Source organism: Apis florea, unplaced genomic scaffold (genome assembly GCF_048593485.1).
Source record: "Apis florea isolate Af1SG1 unplaced genomic scaffold, ASM4859348v1 contig_3793_pilon, whole genome shotgun sequence".
NCBI lineage: Eukaryota > Metazoa > Arthropoda > Insecta > Hymenoptera > Apidae > Apis > Apis florea.
Window position 1 is genome coordinate 1,993,521 of NW_028256856.1, and position 16,552 is coordinate 2,010,072.

Below are 16,552 nucleotides of genomic sequence, written 5' to 3' on the forward strand. Positions count from 1 at the left end.
GGTAAGGTGACGTAACTGGAAGATCAATAACCCAACCGTTTTGTTCGAAAGTTTATTGAACTCGACTTTTCTTAATAGCGGTTGTCTTGTGCCCTGGTCATCAGACGAATCCCTGTCCTCTGTGTCTCTTTTACGATACCGATGAAACAACGGGTTCGTACGGTTCCTTTGTGCTGTTCATCCCCTTTCGTTCTCTCCCCCCTTCTAAACCTCTTTATCGTTCAACTCGAGGGGACGCTTCTAATCTTCCTCTTCGATGCGACTCGAGCCGTGACTTCGCGACACTCTTGAAGAAAAAAAAAAAAAAAAGGAAAGAAAAGAAAAGATAAATCCGACTATTGGATTTGTACATCCTTGTATACAGCTTTTAAAGTAAAAGTGTCGTGAATGGTTATGATATTTGAGGTCGAGGCGGGATCAAATAAAATAACGATGAAATTTTTCGTTTCATTCTTTTGAAGAGTACTCTCTGACAAATCGTATATAACCGTTTCTATGCTACATTCGATCAAATCGCAACGATATCTGCGCGTGAACTTTGAATGAAGTTTTTTTCTCTTTTTTTTCTTTTTTGATGAAAAGTGATGCAAATTTATAGAAAGTTTTATCGATATTTCGGAATCGAGAGGGGAAGAGATAAAAGTCGTAAGTTTTCCGTTGTAAAAACATTGTTGAAACGTGAAACTGCAAATTTCCCGTTCTTTTCATTCTTTTCTTTGAAGTATAAAATATTCCGCTCGTTATTGGTATCAAGATCCAAGGAAAATTCGAAGAACGCGATGCGAATTCTCGTTGTAATGCAAAACCTATTTTTGCTCAGCGGATTCGACGAATCCATCAAGTATGACTGACACACACGGATGCGCGAGATGGATGTGTCCACGCCGCTAATGAATATTTCTTTCTCCCTATTTTTATATTTTAGAAATAGCATTAATATCCTGTCCAAAAATTTCCTACGTCATTACATTACCGTGGCGAACATAATTATCCCACCTTCGTCGAAATTTAACTGCATCGAATAAAAATTATAGAGTTTAAAAAAGAAATACGTCCTCCAATTACGAACACAATTTTCAAGATTACGCTCTCGCGATAGGCGCTCGTATTATATCGAAAACACGAGGCAAAGTACTTGGAATAAACACGGAATCAATGACCGCGTCAGGCGAAAGGGGTGAACACACGCGAACCTGCATGCGGTCCCGGTGGCGAATCCATAGTTCACGACCGCATTCGCGTTGCATGCGTCGAAAAACCAGGTCTCTGGGAAACCGTTAAACAGATTCCAAACAAGCGAGGAGTTTCGCGGGCTGAATGGCCTCGATGCAGCGGGCTTGTCAGGCCAAGTTTTCGGCCCGAGCCAACCTAGTAAATTCACTTATTACAAAGACGGAGTCACGCGAATGCATACGGCCAAGTCTCGGTGCATGCATCGAATTGCCCGCCGAGTAAATTCGGTTTTAATGCATCGCGTGCCCTATCCGGCCAAGTATCTCTCGATTGCTGGGAGGCAATGACCCAAACCCGATGAAAAGTTCCGCGATAACGTCCGGATTTTCGCTTAAGACCCTGCTGCTGTTCCACCACTCGATTACCACTCTTCGATTTTATGATGGAATTATTATTTAATGTGATCGAACGATTTATAATGATTTTCGATGATAGATATATCGTGAATGCAAGTTAGAATCCGTTAAATCTGCTATTTGATCTGGTTCAAAATTTTTTAAATATTCGTATTCATATACGTACATATGTGCTTCGATTCTCAGAGAATTTTGGTTCAAGAAAATAAATGCGCAACCGTGAATCCAATATAAAAAATCTCGTTGAATGAGATGAATGTTTAAATCGGGATTACAAACGTAAAGAAGGCTGAATTAAATCCCAGATCTAATATATTTTATAATATAACGCGTGCAACAGCCCGTCTTCGATTAAATTATAGACCCCCAGAAGACCATAAATAAGACGGTGAGGTTGTTACCTCTATTCCACCGAGTTATCTCCGGGACAGTTGCACCGCAAACTAGAAAGAGCAAGTTTCTGACGACTATTCCGAGGGAGAGGAAAAAAAAAAAAATAGGAAAGGCAAAAGAGGTTGGAAATAAGGAACTTGGCCGTTTCCCGGAAATTTATGAATGGGCGGGGAAAAATTTATTCCCCCGTAAGAGGTGAACGAGGAATAAACAAGTTTCGCGATGTCAGCTAAATTTTTTAAAAATGGCGCGAGAAAAATAACGTGGGTTCGTTAATGCGGTTGAAAATACGGCGGAGAGAGAGAGAGAGAGAGAGATATTGTTGGCCGATCTTTCTCATTTTCGCGTGAAAACCATACAAAGACACGAAAGTAAATATCAGGGTGCGCGTAACACGGTTCGAAACAAAACTTGGTGCAATTTTCTTGGGAATTTCGCGGAATTTCGCAAGCAGAGGCGAGTCGATTGTTGGCCGTTGGCCAGTTATCGAATCCCTATTACATCGCGACCATTAATATCGCAATCGTAGACACACGTTCGTGCCTCGAAAATTTAACGCCGCGAGTTCCTGGAACGAAGGCGGCGGAATAAATTTCGTTACATTATTTAATGACCATAAATCGTCCCTTCTTCCGTGCTACTTCAACGAATGAGGACTTAGAACGAGGACTTCTGCGTCGCGGCCACCAACTCTTTGCATTTACTCTACAACACCTGGCCTCATGCTGCACGCCAAACAACTTTATGCAGATCGAGTATATAAAACCAAGATAAATAAATTCTAGTTAGTTAATATGTGATGCGTAATAGTCATAACGATGGCAATTACGATAGTTTATTGCTAATTACAAGAAATATATTCGAAGAACATTTGTGTATTTTCCAATAGTTATGTTTTGCTGATCTAAATTTCACGTCACGGTCCCATTTTATCCCAAATTACACAATGATGTATAATATCAGGGCGAACTTTTAAATTTGAATAATTTAACTGTAAAACAAGTATGCAAACTAGTCATTAATATGAGACACTGCGAGAAAAGACTCATCAAGTCTTTGAAATTCGAGTAAGGAAACATCCCTCATCATGAAATCTAACATATGGGTCGCGACAGAACTTTGTGAAAAAGTTTCATAAGACAAATTTCCAAGCATTCGCGCCCTGTTGTCACGAAAGAAGTGTCGTGCATACAGGGTTACAAACGAGGTCGTACTGAAGTTTCTGAGAAGTTTTATGAACGACAATAAAACTGGTAGATCATATTTTATCGCAATATCGATGAAAGCAAATTAGAGGATTAATAAATATTTTTGGAAATGGAAAGCACGATTTTCTTGTAAAAAATATGATAAATTATACATGTTGGTATAAACTTGCTGATAGCTCACGTTTTGTTTCTACATTTTAGCATTAAGAATCTTTTTTTAAACAAATGAGAATATAAAGTATAAACGTTAATTTTAATATGCAATTTAACCTACTCTTATAGTTGTTTTATGGTCATTTTATCATTATATTTATACTTTGAAATTTTTTTTTTATTATCTCAATTATTCTCCACTAAAAATATTCAAGCCTTATTCTTTATGTAAATGATAATAAAAAAAAGCCTAAATTATAATAGCCTTATCCTTTATATAGATAAAGTTTTTGATTATTATGGAAACCATTGGAGAAATAAAAATTTCTCATGGTAAATTCATAATCGTGATGTACTGATGTATTCGTATTCAAGGGAACAATAACTTATAATTTGTTTACAGGCGATTTCATCTAGAGTGCTTTGAGTGCTTTTTACGAGAACCCCCGCATTCTAACGAGAATGTTGATGTTTCGATGAAACTCGATATGGTTTAGAAGGTAAAAGCCTTTCTTCGAGATGACGAGCTTCCATCTTCAATTATACCTGACATCTTGCAATTATTTGCCCTATATTCATTTTTATAACGGAAAAACGCAGTTATTAGATAAAACAATGACTTCAAAATTTCTCGCATAACGATTCCTGCAGTTTTTTATTTTTTATCATATTGCTTCGATAAAAAATTTAATTTGAAACATGGTAGTTTTACAAAATTCCAATTTTTATTAATTTATCTTTTTCAAATGTATTTATGTATATATAGATAAAATATTCGGGATTTCAAAAAAATTATTTTATTATGTATTCATAACCTATAAATTTATAGATCAGAATCTCGATCAAATAAATTACGAGAAAATTCGAAGTAGCTCAGATTATTATTCTAATGGTATAGAACGAACAATATAAATTCAGATACTTTACCCATTACGTCGTAATTGAAGATTGTAGAAATATATGATTTGAGTTTCTTTTGTTGCACAAGAATTCTAGAAAACTTCGTTTCTTACAAATATCGTCTTCCATGAATAGCATCGTGGTCGTAGTCTATCGAGAAATCGAATATCGAGAAGATCCTGTTTCATGATACAATATTATTTATGCGACTAATTTACCACAACAAGAATATTTTATAAGTATGATTTTCTTTAATATTTTAAATCCTATGAATTCGATAAAAGTTTGAAACGAATGAATGGTGATTTTATTAATATTTCCGATTCCATTCCAAATTTCCTATTGAATATTAATGTTCAATAAGATCACGTATATAAAAGTTACGTGCTTTGAATTACGCGATAATTCATTTCCACAATGAAAACAAAAACAGAAATGGTAAAAATATGTATGCTTGTGTATTCCATTCAAACGAATGCTTGCACGATACTTACACAATTTGCAAATTATCAACAATAACCATTAAAAAGTGTAGTAACTGATTTGTTACACATATATTGCACTTTTACATTCACAGAAATATCATTTTTCCAATAAAATAATTTTGCGATAGGCAATTGTTGTCATTTAATAACATACTTAACCTCATTCTTATAATAATGATTGTACGTTTGAAGTATTGCTGCACAATATTTTCACTATTTTATACACTTCTTAATTCGAAACAAAATATCAAGCTTATAATACAAGCTTATGTTTTCATTAAAACCGCGCGAAATCAAAACTCGATATTTTGTACAATCATGTTCTTTTATATATATATCGTACATTAGGTTAGAAAGAATACGTTCGTAAGAATATAAACGTACCTATATATAATTCTTCACTGGTAACCAGTATTTTGCAGTCATTCGTCTCTTTTCACTATCCTTTTTTATCGTGAAGTAAAACAAGTAGAAACGGCTGGCAAACATCGAAGCGAGAGAGAGAAAGTCGCGTCGTTCACCCCTCATATGACCACGTGACCCGAATGGCGCCGACGGAGAGTGCGACGGCCCTGAACGCTGAGCGAGACAGTGGTACGCGAAACGTGCCGATGCCGGCCGACTACGCACGAGGGCGTCGCGAAGGCAACCACGTTTTCTACCCTCATTTTCAGTCTGTCGTGGTGTGTCCTGTCGGCCGGCTGGTGCTCTACTACACGCGCCCTTCTCTCGTTTTCTCCCTCCTCCGTTCGTTTCTCTTTCTCTGGTCGGTGTTTTCTTCGTGATTCACTCACTGCGTGATTTTAATTCTCGCGCCAAATCGTCGTTGTTCCCGTGCAACACTGCGGCGTGGAGGGAGTCATTCGATGGATGTACGGGATCCAGTGAAAAGCCGGTGAACAGTGTTGTGATTTCTTTATTTTTTTTCATGTGAGAACGACGCGTATTCGTAATCGACTTGGTTTTGCCGCGTGTTTTAATCGAGGACCGGCGTGACAACGATAGTGTGCTAAAAGGATCGTCCACGGCGCGGATTTGATCATAGTGAAAACGGAGCGGACATGCATCAGAAGAAACGCCGTTCCACGGACCGATGAACGTGGCTGGCAATTGACTCGATGGCAGAGGGACGCTGAGGTAAGTGAGTTCAATGTACGCCGACGACGATGTTGGCACGCGAGAATCTTCGCCCAGAAAAATAAACCGTGTCGGTTAAAAATTCGACAGGTATTCGATTCGCCGCGATGTGTTGGTACCCCTTGCCCGCCTATTCTGTTAACCGTTCCCCCTCCCCCCTAGTGGCGTCTCGCGCATACTTCGACCGTCGATCCTTCGTTTTATCGCCGTCTCGTGACATGTTTGAAGTGCGTTACACTTTGCGCGAAGATTAATTTCCGTACTCTTCGCGTGTGTAATAACGTATCTCGTTATATACGCGATTTCGATGTGTTCGATACCACGTCACGCTCTTATTGTTTTAATTGGCTAAACTGATCGATGAAAAGTACGAACGATTGCTACGGAAAGTTTCAAGTTACGAACGTATACGCTTTTTTCTTTAGGTTATGACTAATTCGCGCGTCCTTGTTTAAATTCATAGTAAATTACGTCTCATCTAATGTTATGTATATCTCATTCTTAATATCGTCGCGTATTCATGTTTGTTATGAATACACAAATATTAGTAGTTTAGTTATCGTTTCCACGAAACGGGCGGAAGCATGTTTTGTTTTGAATTTCGAAGTAACCTTTAGATTCGTTGATATATTAGTGAATCATAGAACGTTTAATAATACAATAATCATCGATCACATTGAATATTGCTTCTACGCGTCTATAACGTAAAACCACGAGCTTCATAATGCACTTATGTTAGATTATTTATTTATTCATTGCATGGTACATCCATATTGTAAATTATTTCGCAAGTATATATAAACTTCGTGTATAGGCGTGTACCGTTTTTCTTTAATTCTACTCGTAAACTGTTCCATTTAATTATGCGCGAGAATAGTAAGAAATGCTTGGCAAAAACAAAATGCGATATCTGACACAATAATCTGTCGTTGGAAGATAGAAAACATGATAAAAATCACTTAACGAATCAATATGTTTGAACGAAACGAATAATTATACGGGACAATCTATGAGTAATAATATTTTTTCTTCAACGTGGATTAATGTTTGTAGATTAATAAGATCTATTAAACGATTTTCTTTCATCTTTTTTTCTAACCAAGATAAATATTTATTTAAACAAAAATTAATAGATATATCTGAAAATTTATATCTATAACTTTATTAATTAATCTATAATAAAAGTTATTTCACCCGAATAAATTGAACCGTATGCATCCAATTCCAATAAGTACACGTTTGTTTCGAAAATTAATTAGGAATCTTTGAGTTGGATGCAATTTAGCGACTGGTTTCCGGGTTAACCGGGGAAACCGGTGCCGTAACAGTGGTCGAGAAAAGAGTTAGAGTTTATTAACAGGAGCCACGAATAGATAAACCATGTGCACCGCGTATGCAACACGCTACGTGTCTTTCTTCTTGCGGCATCGTTGCAAAGGGTGAAAATAGCGTCGGTTGCGTATAATTTATCTGCTTATACGACCGCGATGATAACGTGGTAAAGAGAACAGCGAAGGAAAGACGGCGAAAACAAGGGAATAGTTAACGTTCGTTTAACAAGATTAGCCAAAGGAAAAGATTAAAATTCACGGAAATTTTTCCGTGTTAGCTCCTTGTTATTTTCCACGAGAAAGGTGTGAAATTGTTCTCTAGTTTCGTGTAAAGATTCAAAGATAACGTTTCGTTTGTGAAAGAATAAATGAAACTTGCGTCTCATTTTATTTTTTTTTTTTTTTACAAAAAATATAAAAGTCAGAAACACTGTCATTATATTACGGATATACAGGGGTGTAAAAAAGGGGATAAGGGTGGATAGATTAAAAGTAATTTCTCCGTTCCAGAAGCGATTTATCGATGTAGAAGTAACGTAGTAGGGAACAGAAACGATATGATGGAGGACGAGGCGTAATTTAGCATAGAGCAACTTTTATGTGATCGTAACAGGCTTGAGAGGAAGATGTATCGATAAGTGAAACGAACGAACTTTTTATTCGATGGATTACAGGCCTCTAAAAGAGAAACGTGATAACGATAAAGCGAATAGAATACATTTTTTCACGGCATTTCTTTTAGTGGTAGGACGTAGAATTCAATTCCCCAAGGAATTTTATTCTCGAGAAGGGAGATATATATCTTCATATAATAGGAGAGTCGTCGAATAGGAATTGACAAACAGTGAATCATGCTTTGCAAATTCGAATATAATACTGTCTAGCTTTTCGACAAAGAAATTTAAGATTTAAGATACAACTTAAACGGAATAGTTAAACTCGGTATGCGGGAAATATAAGCAACTTGAAAACGAAATTTTCGCGAAAATTATTTTCCAAGACCAAGTTGATCCCTGTATAAAGCAATCTAATTAAGTACACTAATAATATTTAATAAAGAAAAGATATGGGAATAAGAAAGTTTCTTCTGTATCATGGGAATTCCGTTCGTTCGGGCATAGAATCTCCAATCTTTTGTTACTTCTCCCGTTCATTGTTCCTCTTTTCCAAGTTGTCCTTCCTCTTTTTCCTCACTTTACAAAAGATCCCGTAAGCATTGATCAAACTTTAAAAAGTTCGGTTCATCCGTTGCTCAAATTTCCGCAACAGAGATCGTTTCTAATTATTAACGAGGTAAAAAAAGAAAGATTCGTGTAATTAATGTGTTCTTTCACGACAAAACTCGTATTGGAACGATCTTAATAGTTTTCATTTAAAGAAAACGATCTGAACATCTCTTTTTTTTTTCGTTTTTGGTTTTGATTACACGATACTTACAATATTTAATATTTCTCTTACAGTTTTTATTTTTAATTTTTAAATTCATTTTTCGCAATTCATTTCCAAGACTGCACGCAATTCATTTTCATTCACACGCGCGTCTTTCATTTTCTTTATCCTATTTTTATCTTTTTAATACTAGTAAATTATGATATGATATTTTTCTCTTTTTTTTTCCCCCTCCCCTTTATTATCAATTATACGTAAGTTTCGCACGCGTGGTCTACTCTTCCATGTTTCTTTTTTCCTTTTTACCAACTCCACGTCTTTAAAGTTTTCAAAAATTGAATGCTCTGTAAACACGATTCGGCGTTTCCACGTTTTCGAGGTGGATCGCGGGCGAAATAATGATGCTGTTAACACTCCCTCCTCGTACGTTGAAAGCTCTGTTTATCTTTCGAAAAGAAGCGAAAGCACATTGCAACCGCTATGTTAATCGCAATATGGTTGTAATATCCTATTTGGTCTTCACATATATATAAGTTTGGAAGCGAAAATAGAACGTTACGGATATAATTTTGAAAAATATATCGGCGTAGGATCGCGTAGGATATTAATAATTGGCAAAAATAGACGGCTAAACACGGATAAATAAAATTCATCGTTGGAAGGAATGAAACGATAGTTGAGCGAACATTAGCTCACCGATGCTGTTGGTAATCTCGTTGCGTAATATCGGTATGGTTTATCGGCGAACTGTTCCACCACTTGTGCACGAGGAAGACCGTGTTTTATAATTTACTGGTCGAACTGTGAGAGAGGAAGAATTTATTGCGTGACGAGCAGGAAAATTTGAAGTGCTTTCGAAAAAGCGGCCGTATATTTTTGCCGTCCCTGTTTCTATCGATTATGGGATTAACACGGTTATGCATACATTACATTAATCAAAAGTTTGATATTCCTTAATAGACGCGTATTATAAAATCTCGAAATACTTAAAAATTATTATTAGACTACCCAGAAGAAAAAATTCTTTCGTCGAAGAATTTTGGAATTTATTAATTTATTAATTAGTAAGAAAATTAGAAGGAGGTTCTGGGGAGAAACGAAATAATTGGAAATTTTTTTGTTAACATAGCAGATACATGAATAATAGGATCGAAGTTTTTATGTCAAAAAGATATTTATGATTCGAAAGAAAAATCGAATCGGATGAGATAATAGAGTACATTAGAGAAACAAGAGAGATTTTTATCCGGAATTCGTATTTCGGAAACGGGTGCAATGATTTGTCACGTGGAACGATCTTGAGCCTGCTGCATGATATTTTTCATGCAACCCGACAGACAGAGAATATATCGGATTCGATGATTGATGAGTTTCTCGCGTGTATTCGCCACGAAAATATCTTATGCGAAATATGGATACATCTCGCGAAACTTTAAACGTTATATTCGTGTCGCGCTATCTTTAAAAATTAAAATCAGCTGTTAAAATCAGTGTTTTCCGCGCAAAAAACGGGGCATTTTATGTCAGTTTGGTCAAAGTTTGAAATTTAAATTACAAACGAGATGAATTACAAATTATAAAAAGATGTTGCGTGTGTTTACAGGGCGAAAGTTTTGATTAAAGGGCTCGAGATGGAGCAAGAATCCGATAATGAAAAGTAACGTATGCAAATATGTTGTATGCATTTAAATCGAGTAAAAATCAATTTATGAACGTCGAGCTTTCATGCGATCGACAATTTCAACGCATCCTACATAAGAGAAGCATAATTGGAAAGATGAAAGGAATAAAAATATATGCTTCGTATATAACGTTTCAATCAGATTATCCAGACTCTTTGCATTATTATCATATTTGTATCGTTGAACGTCGAGTAATTAAACTTTCGATCGAGAAAGTATTCGTACCCTCTTAATCAACCGTCTGCTCTTCATCGGGCAACATCACCCCTCACCAGATTGTAGATAATAATCCGCGAGAAAGAGACGCGGCGTGTAAAAAACTTCGTAACCTAATTGTTACAACTTCTTGAAGAGCTTTATCATCATCACCCGTTGTCTCAAGGTATGAATATATTTGAGGGGGAAACTCTCAAAAGAAGTTGCATTTTTTCGCAAGTGGAAACTGTTATCTTGAAAAGTGAAAATTTTACATTCAAATGTATTCATATCCTTGAAATTGTTTTTTTTTTTTCCTTTTTTTAAAGAAATCATTTGTAACAGTTGAAATTACAAATATTTTAACACGAGAATTACAACGATCGTACGATATATTCGCAGAGCGACGAATCGATTTCTCAGAGGAATAGAAGGCGGATGAAAGTTACTTTTTTACGTTCTGCCGTGTAAAATAGAACAGGCAAGATCTATGGAACTCTATTTGTACAGATTACGAGAAAGTAAAACTTGCGCGATGTTTTGTCAAACAGAGAATACAAGCGGAATCGTGATCAGGATCTAAAGAAACAAGGCGAAGAAGATAGATTTCGAATTCACGCGACCCGTAGAATACTCCTCAAGCATCGAATGAAATTACCGAGAAAACAGTTGTGCAAATGGACGATAGAAGACCCCCATCCGATATACCATCGATTATCTCGAAATCGATACGAAACCAAAACATCGCGTTTGAAAGATAACGAAGCGGTTCCATTCCCTTCCCACGGTATTTGATCGTTCTCGCGAAAACGTACAAACGTCGCGTATCAAAGATCGCGCCGATCTTTGCTCCTTTCGATGGAAAATTGAAAAAAACCGCGTCCCATCCCGTTGTTCGACCACCGATTCACCTCTCAATCCCCTCTTCTTATCTTCTTAGACAGCGCAAGCCTAAGAAAAAAAAAAAAAAAAAAGAATACAAAGAGATCGACTCTTTTGTGAACCGTCTCTTCTCTCGGGACAAATTGAATTTCTTCAGAGGTGGGGAGGGGGAGAAAGGGTTGCAGAGAGAGCGTGCAAGAGTGAAAGAGGCACGACTTATTTTTATCCCGGACGCAGCACCGGAAGGTACGGTTTTTTTGCTCGATGCAGAAGGTCTCGGGTATCGTGGAGGGCTTTCGAGGCGCGGAGAGGAATGCGCGGAGGTGGGAGAGAGAGGGAGATGGGCGTTCGAAGGGATGGAAAGAGAGGCGAAAGGCGTCGCGACTCCGGAAGAAAGTTCAAAGTGCTTCTCGACTTATCCTCGAAGAAGAAGAAGAAGAAGAAGAAGAACGGTATACCGACTCGGTGAGTGTGCAGCAGTGTCTGTCTGCCCGTTGTTTCGCAGCGTGAGGGTAACGTGGAAGGAACAGGACGAACGGATGGCGGATACCGTTCGTTCTTTGAATTCGTTCGCGTCGAGCATCCGCGAGATTATTATATGGGTTTATTATTACTTTCGTGCGCGATCCTTGAATACGACTGTGAAATACGTCTTTGATGTCGTAGCAGAATACGATGTTCGGATGAAGGTGGATTTAGAGTTTTTGCCAAGTCTTTAAAATCCGATTCTGAAATATTTTTCAATTAAATCGACGTCGATTTAGGGTTTTGATACTATCAATGTGTAAAAATATGTAACTTTTTATTCACGCAAAAGGAATAATACTTTCGAAATAGTTCCATCTGCTCGAATAAGAATTTCCAGGTTATCTGAAAATTCCGATCCCTTGAGAATTCTAACGAAGGTATAAAGCGATCGATGCTTGGTGCCGACCTACGATCTTCCACACTACACAGTTCCAGACTTAGTTAAAAAGTAACTCTCGAACGAGATAAATTTTGTTTTTTCTTTTTTTCAACGATTCAGTTTATTTACTCGATAATCGTTACTCGTGTAATTTCTCGCGTAAACTTATCTCGCGAAACGCGATATTTCAGAGTGGAAAGAAAATATGATTACTGGATACTCAATTATCGTTTCCACTTTGTTATTGTATCAACGTTAATTTCATCCAAGGGAACAATGTAATTTACGGTGATACGTGTTACGCCCTCCATACACCGCGGATATTAAATATCCGTATTTGTCCGTCGTTTCATTAAATCCTGTTAATTAACGTTTGCAAAGTTAATCGACATTAACGTCTCGGACACGTTTTACACTGCACTTTTTTTTTTAACGCGCATCTCGAAAGGAATAGCAAAGCGTTTTAATGAACATTCGAAGCGTTAATCACGCGAATTGAAATTTACGACTCCGAGGTGATTAATCGGGGATATTATCGAGCACGTGAAATATTAACGTAACACGAGGTAGGCATTGCGCTAACAGTTGTGTCCTTCGAGGCAGATTAAAAATTTGGGAAAAATGATCGGCGAGTTCGATTCTCATCGTAGAAATATTTCCAGAGTTACACTTTCAATATGAAAAAAAAAAAAAAACAAGTCGTCTTAAATTTGTCATGTCATTTTCTAGAAGTAATAAACTAACTACTCTCTCTTTGGAAATTGATTAAATTTTCGTAATTTCCAAAGAATCTTTTGAATCTCGACGTTCAAAGGAGAAAGCTGTGATCGAAGATTGAGTCGAAAGGAAAGAGGATTTTAACTGAAATCGGATGATAATGTCGCAAGAGAGGAAATGAAAATTAAATTTTCGGCCAAGATTCAAGATTCTCCGTTTCATCGAGACTATTCGGAAGAAGTATTGAAATTTCGTAAAAAAATCAGTCACATCGAGTCGTTATATTCCCCCCATTTTGAAATATGCAAAAGTTTCATTCTGCCCGGAAATCCCGACAAATTAGTTCCTCGCGTTAGTGTCATGAATCTTTAGAGCGATTATTTTTGACACGGATACTCATAGAATTTAGGTACACGGAAATAAGCAAACACACAAAGGATGGAAACAGGTAGCACGATGGAGAGAGAGAGAGAGAGAGAGAAAGAGAGAAAGTCGTAATGGATTTCTAGTTTGAAGCAGTGCATGTAAATCGAGCGAAGCTTCGTACAAGGGAGAACGAGGTTAGTCGTAATGAAATTAATTTAATAAGTTTTCCAAAGGTCGGTGAAGGAGACGCGCAAATAAGTTGTGCAATGTTAACGAGCTATTCTAATTGCATAAACTTTTTTATACCCCCTTCCTCCAACGTATCGAATTCTTTCCATAACGAAGATCAAATTTTATACTCCCTTCCTCAATCCCTCATTACCCAAATTTCGAGCAATACGATATTCGAATATTTTTCTTCCTTCTTCTTTTTTTAATAATAAATAAAATAATTAACAATCATTTTGTTCATTTCCAATTCGTTTCCCTCTGGAAAATCAGGGAGGACTTAAATTGACAGGGATTGAAACAAGAAAATTTCGCGCGACGAAATGAATATTTCACGGGCCGTTATGTTCGCCTATACGATTTTCATCGCGTAAATCATTCCATGGCATCGATCGTTCTAATGGCCACGCTACGGCGAAACCTATTAATTTGCAAATTAGATGCAAAATGAATTATTGATCGAGATTCTGAAGGAGATCACAGTTGATGCGTTTCACGACACAAAACGTTCGAACGTACGAAACGGAACGAGAGTTTTTCTTTTTCTTTCGAAACGCACGATCTTCGTTCAATTTCTCGTTGCAATGATATTAACGATTATCTCGAAGGGAAGAAATTTTCGCATCTCGAAAGACAATCGTGTTTTAACGTTTACCTTCTCTTTCCTTTTAATCGATTCGTTCTGAAAGATAGATACAAGAAACACGCGTAACATTTTCACTCGTCCGTCTATTTATTTTATCATTATTTGCATATTTTCGCAACAAAGGAAAATACATTTCCAATTAAATTTTCCGTCTCGTTAGAAAATCTTAATATAAAAATCATTCTCGATTACATTCTTCTTCTGTGTGTAAAATTGTAACAATTTCGATACTCGCCATCGATACTCCGATATTAATTATACATCCTGGAAAATATAAATTCGTAACGAGCTTGATATATCGGTATTCGTTACATTCGTTTATCAATTATTACCGCGACCTGCCGTTTTCGTGTTTCGGAGGTAATACACGCTCCGAATAGTTTTTAATAGAAATATTCCCTCGAAAAGTTGCGAAACGATATGGAAAATGTGTAGATAAAAATAGCATATAAAGTGTAAGATGGACAATATGAAAAAAGATAATGTAAAGAAAAGGAAAAAGGAGGAATACATCTTTTCTTCTCTCTCTTTCGATTATCTTGCCTGTTTAAATCGTGATAGATCTCGTTCAAAATGATTATTTTTCTCGCCTCCTCCAATAGATTTTTCTCTATTTTCTTTCGGAAAACGGAACACTCGAACGCGTGATCGATAACAACAAAGAATTTGCATCCGTTGCTTTTTCCTTGAACGATTCATCTTTCTTCTATATCCCGTTATCCCATACAAGTCTCTTCCAGCTTCCAGCCGGAGGCGGTTACAAATTTCCATCTTCGATTGTTGCCGTCGAGCATTAATGTTATCGATGAATCCGTGTTTTCGAAATTTCAGTAGAGATATTTATAGAGAATCGTTTTCTCCCCCTTACCTTTTCATTATATTGTAATCTCTCATCTTCTGCTGTTTCTTCTTCTTTTTCGTTCCGCTTTTCTTAAAACTCATTAATTCTTTATTTTCCTTCGGAAGTAATCAATTTGTGTCTTAGTTTGATTTTTGACAAATTTGTTTTGTTTTGTTCGATTAAAGAGCAGGACATGATTGTATTCAATTTTTCGAATTGTTTCAATGGATGGTTTTTCAAGAAGAATATTTTCCTCGATTAGATTTGCGTAAGCTACGCCTTGAAATATCGAACTGCCTTTCATCGAAATTGACGTTTCCGCTCGACGCAACGCATAGGGAAGGGCTAGGTGAGACAGGTGTTTACCCTTGTCTGGACCTGCCCTTACGATTACATTACCCATTAGCCAGCGAATACTCGTTAATAGATTAATTGGCTCAGCTTTTTGAGGGAAGACAAAATTGTTTTGGAAATTTCAACCATGACGATAATTTCAATTATTTTTTTCTTTCGTTGACTTCGAAACGATGACATTTTGTTTTTTTTTTTTTTTTTACAGTCTCCTTCTTTCAATTTCGCCTGATCGTTTTGAATTCATCTCGATCGCGTCAATTATTCGAGATGGTATCACTTGTGGCAAAACGGAATTTTGACAGCATTTTGACAGACTCGTGACGGAACAGAAATCGAATTTATCGAATATTGAAACGATATCGGAAGTTTCAGTTTCTAGCTTTCGAATAGAGAGCCATCGTTTCGATTTGATTTCAAACCGATGACGTTTTTCGTTTCTCCCATAATTTTCTTTCCTTTCTTCTTTCTTTTTTTTAAATCATGCTTTCGACTTCGTCGAATCGTCGATCACGCTTACGACGACGAAAAAACAGAGAGATTTCGATCGTTTCGATTTGATTTCAAACCGATGACGTTTTTCGTTTCTCCCATAATTTTCTTTCCTTTCTTCTTTCTTTTTTTTAAATCATGCTTTCGACTTCGTCGAATCGTCGATCACGCTGACGACGACGAAAAAACAGAGAGATTTCGATCGGTTGCATGGTATTTGCATCGTAACGCGTCGAAACAATATCGACGTTTCCACGCGTTCATCGATAACACACCGCGCTTAATGGCTCCTAGTTAACTATACTTATTATCGAAAGTAGTTTAATGGTTCGTTGTTCGAAACCATATCGCGGAAAGCTAAGTCGATGTTCGTTCAATATTCATCGATATCGCGTAATTAATGAGCGACACTCGTTAAAGTAATTTGAATTAGATTCGCCCAGTGAACGTTATCATTTAATTAAAACCAATTACGAGCGTGCGATAGATCGATAAATACGCGCAGGATTCCCCATTTCGAGCAATTTTCCTTCGTCCTTCTAAAAGTAAACGCGCCAAATTTATTATTAAATACGTGTATATACACGCACGTATTTCATCGGTTTAATCCAATCGTGGAGCAGACTTGGAAGCGAGTGGTGGTCGATGTCGCGGTCTCAC

At 36.9% G+C, this 16,552-nt stretch overlaps 1 protein-coding gene and 1 long non-coding RNA gene across 2 annotated transcripts in view; one reads left to right on the plus strand and one right to left on the minus strand.

The window, feature by feature from the left end:
• Nucleotides 1–3,677: 3,677 nt before the first annotated feature.
• Nucleotides 3,678–5,102, minus strand: LOC105736515 (uncharacterized). Its single transcript, XR_015294587.1, has 3 exons — nucleotides 4,738–5,102; nucleotides 4,271–4,422; nucleotides 3,678–3,912 (listed from the first exon to the last, which is right to left on the minus strand). It is a non-coding gene; the product is annotated as an uncharacterized LOC105736515 (long non-coding RNA).
• Nucleotides 5,103–5,424: 322 nt separating this feature from the next.
• The window catches only part of LOC100868178 (uncharacterized), a 179,110-nt gene continuing 167,982 nt past the window's right edge, over nucleotides 5,425–16,552 (plus strand). Inside the window, exon 1 of the mRNA XM_012491430.3 lies at nucleotides 5,425–5,865. The gene's annotated coding sequence lies outside the window, so the exon portion shown is untranslated. The remainder of the gene's footprint in view (nucleotides 5,866–16,552) is intronic.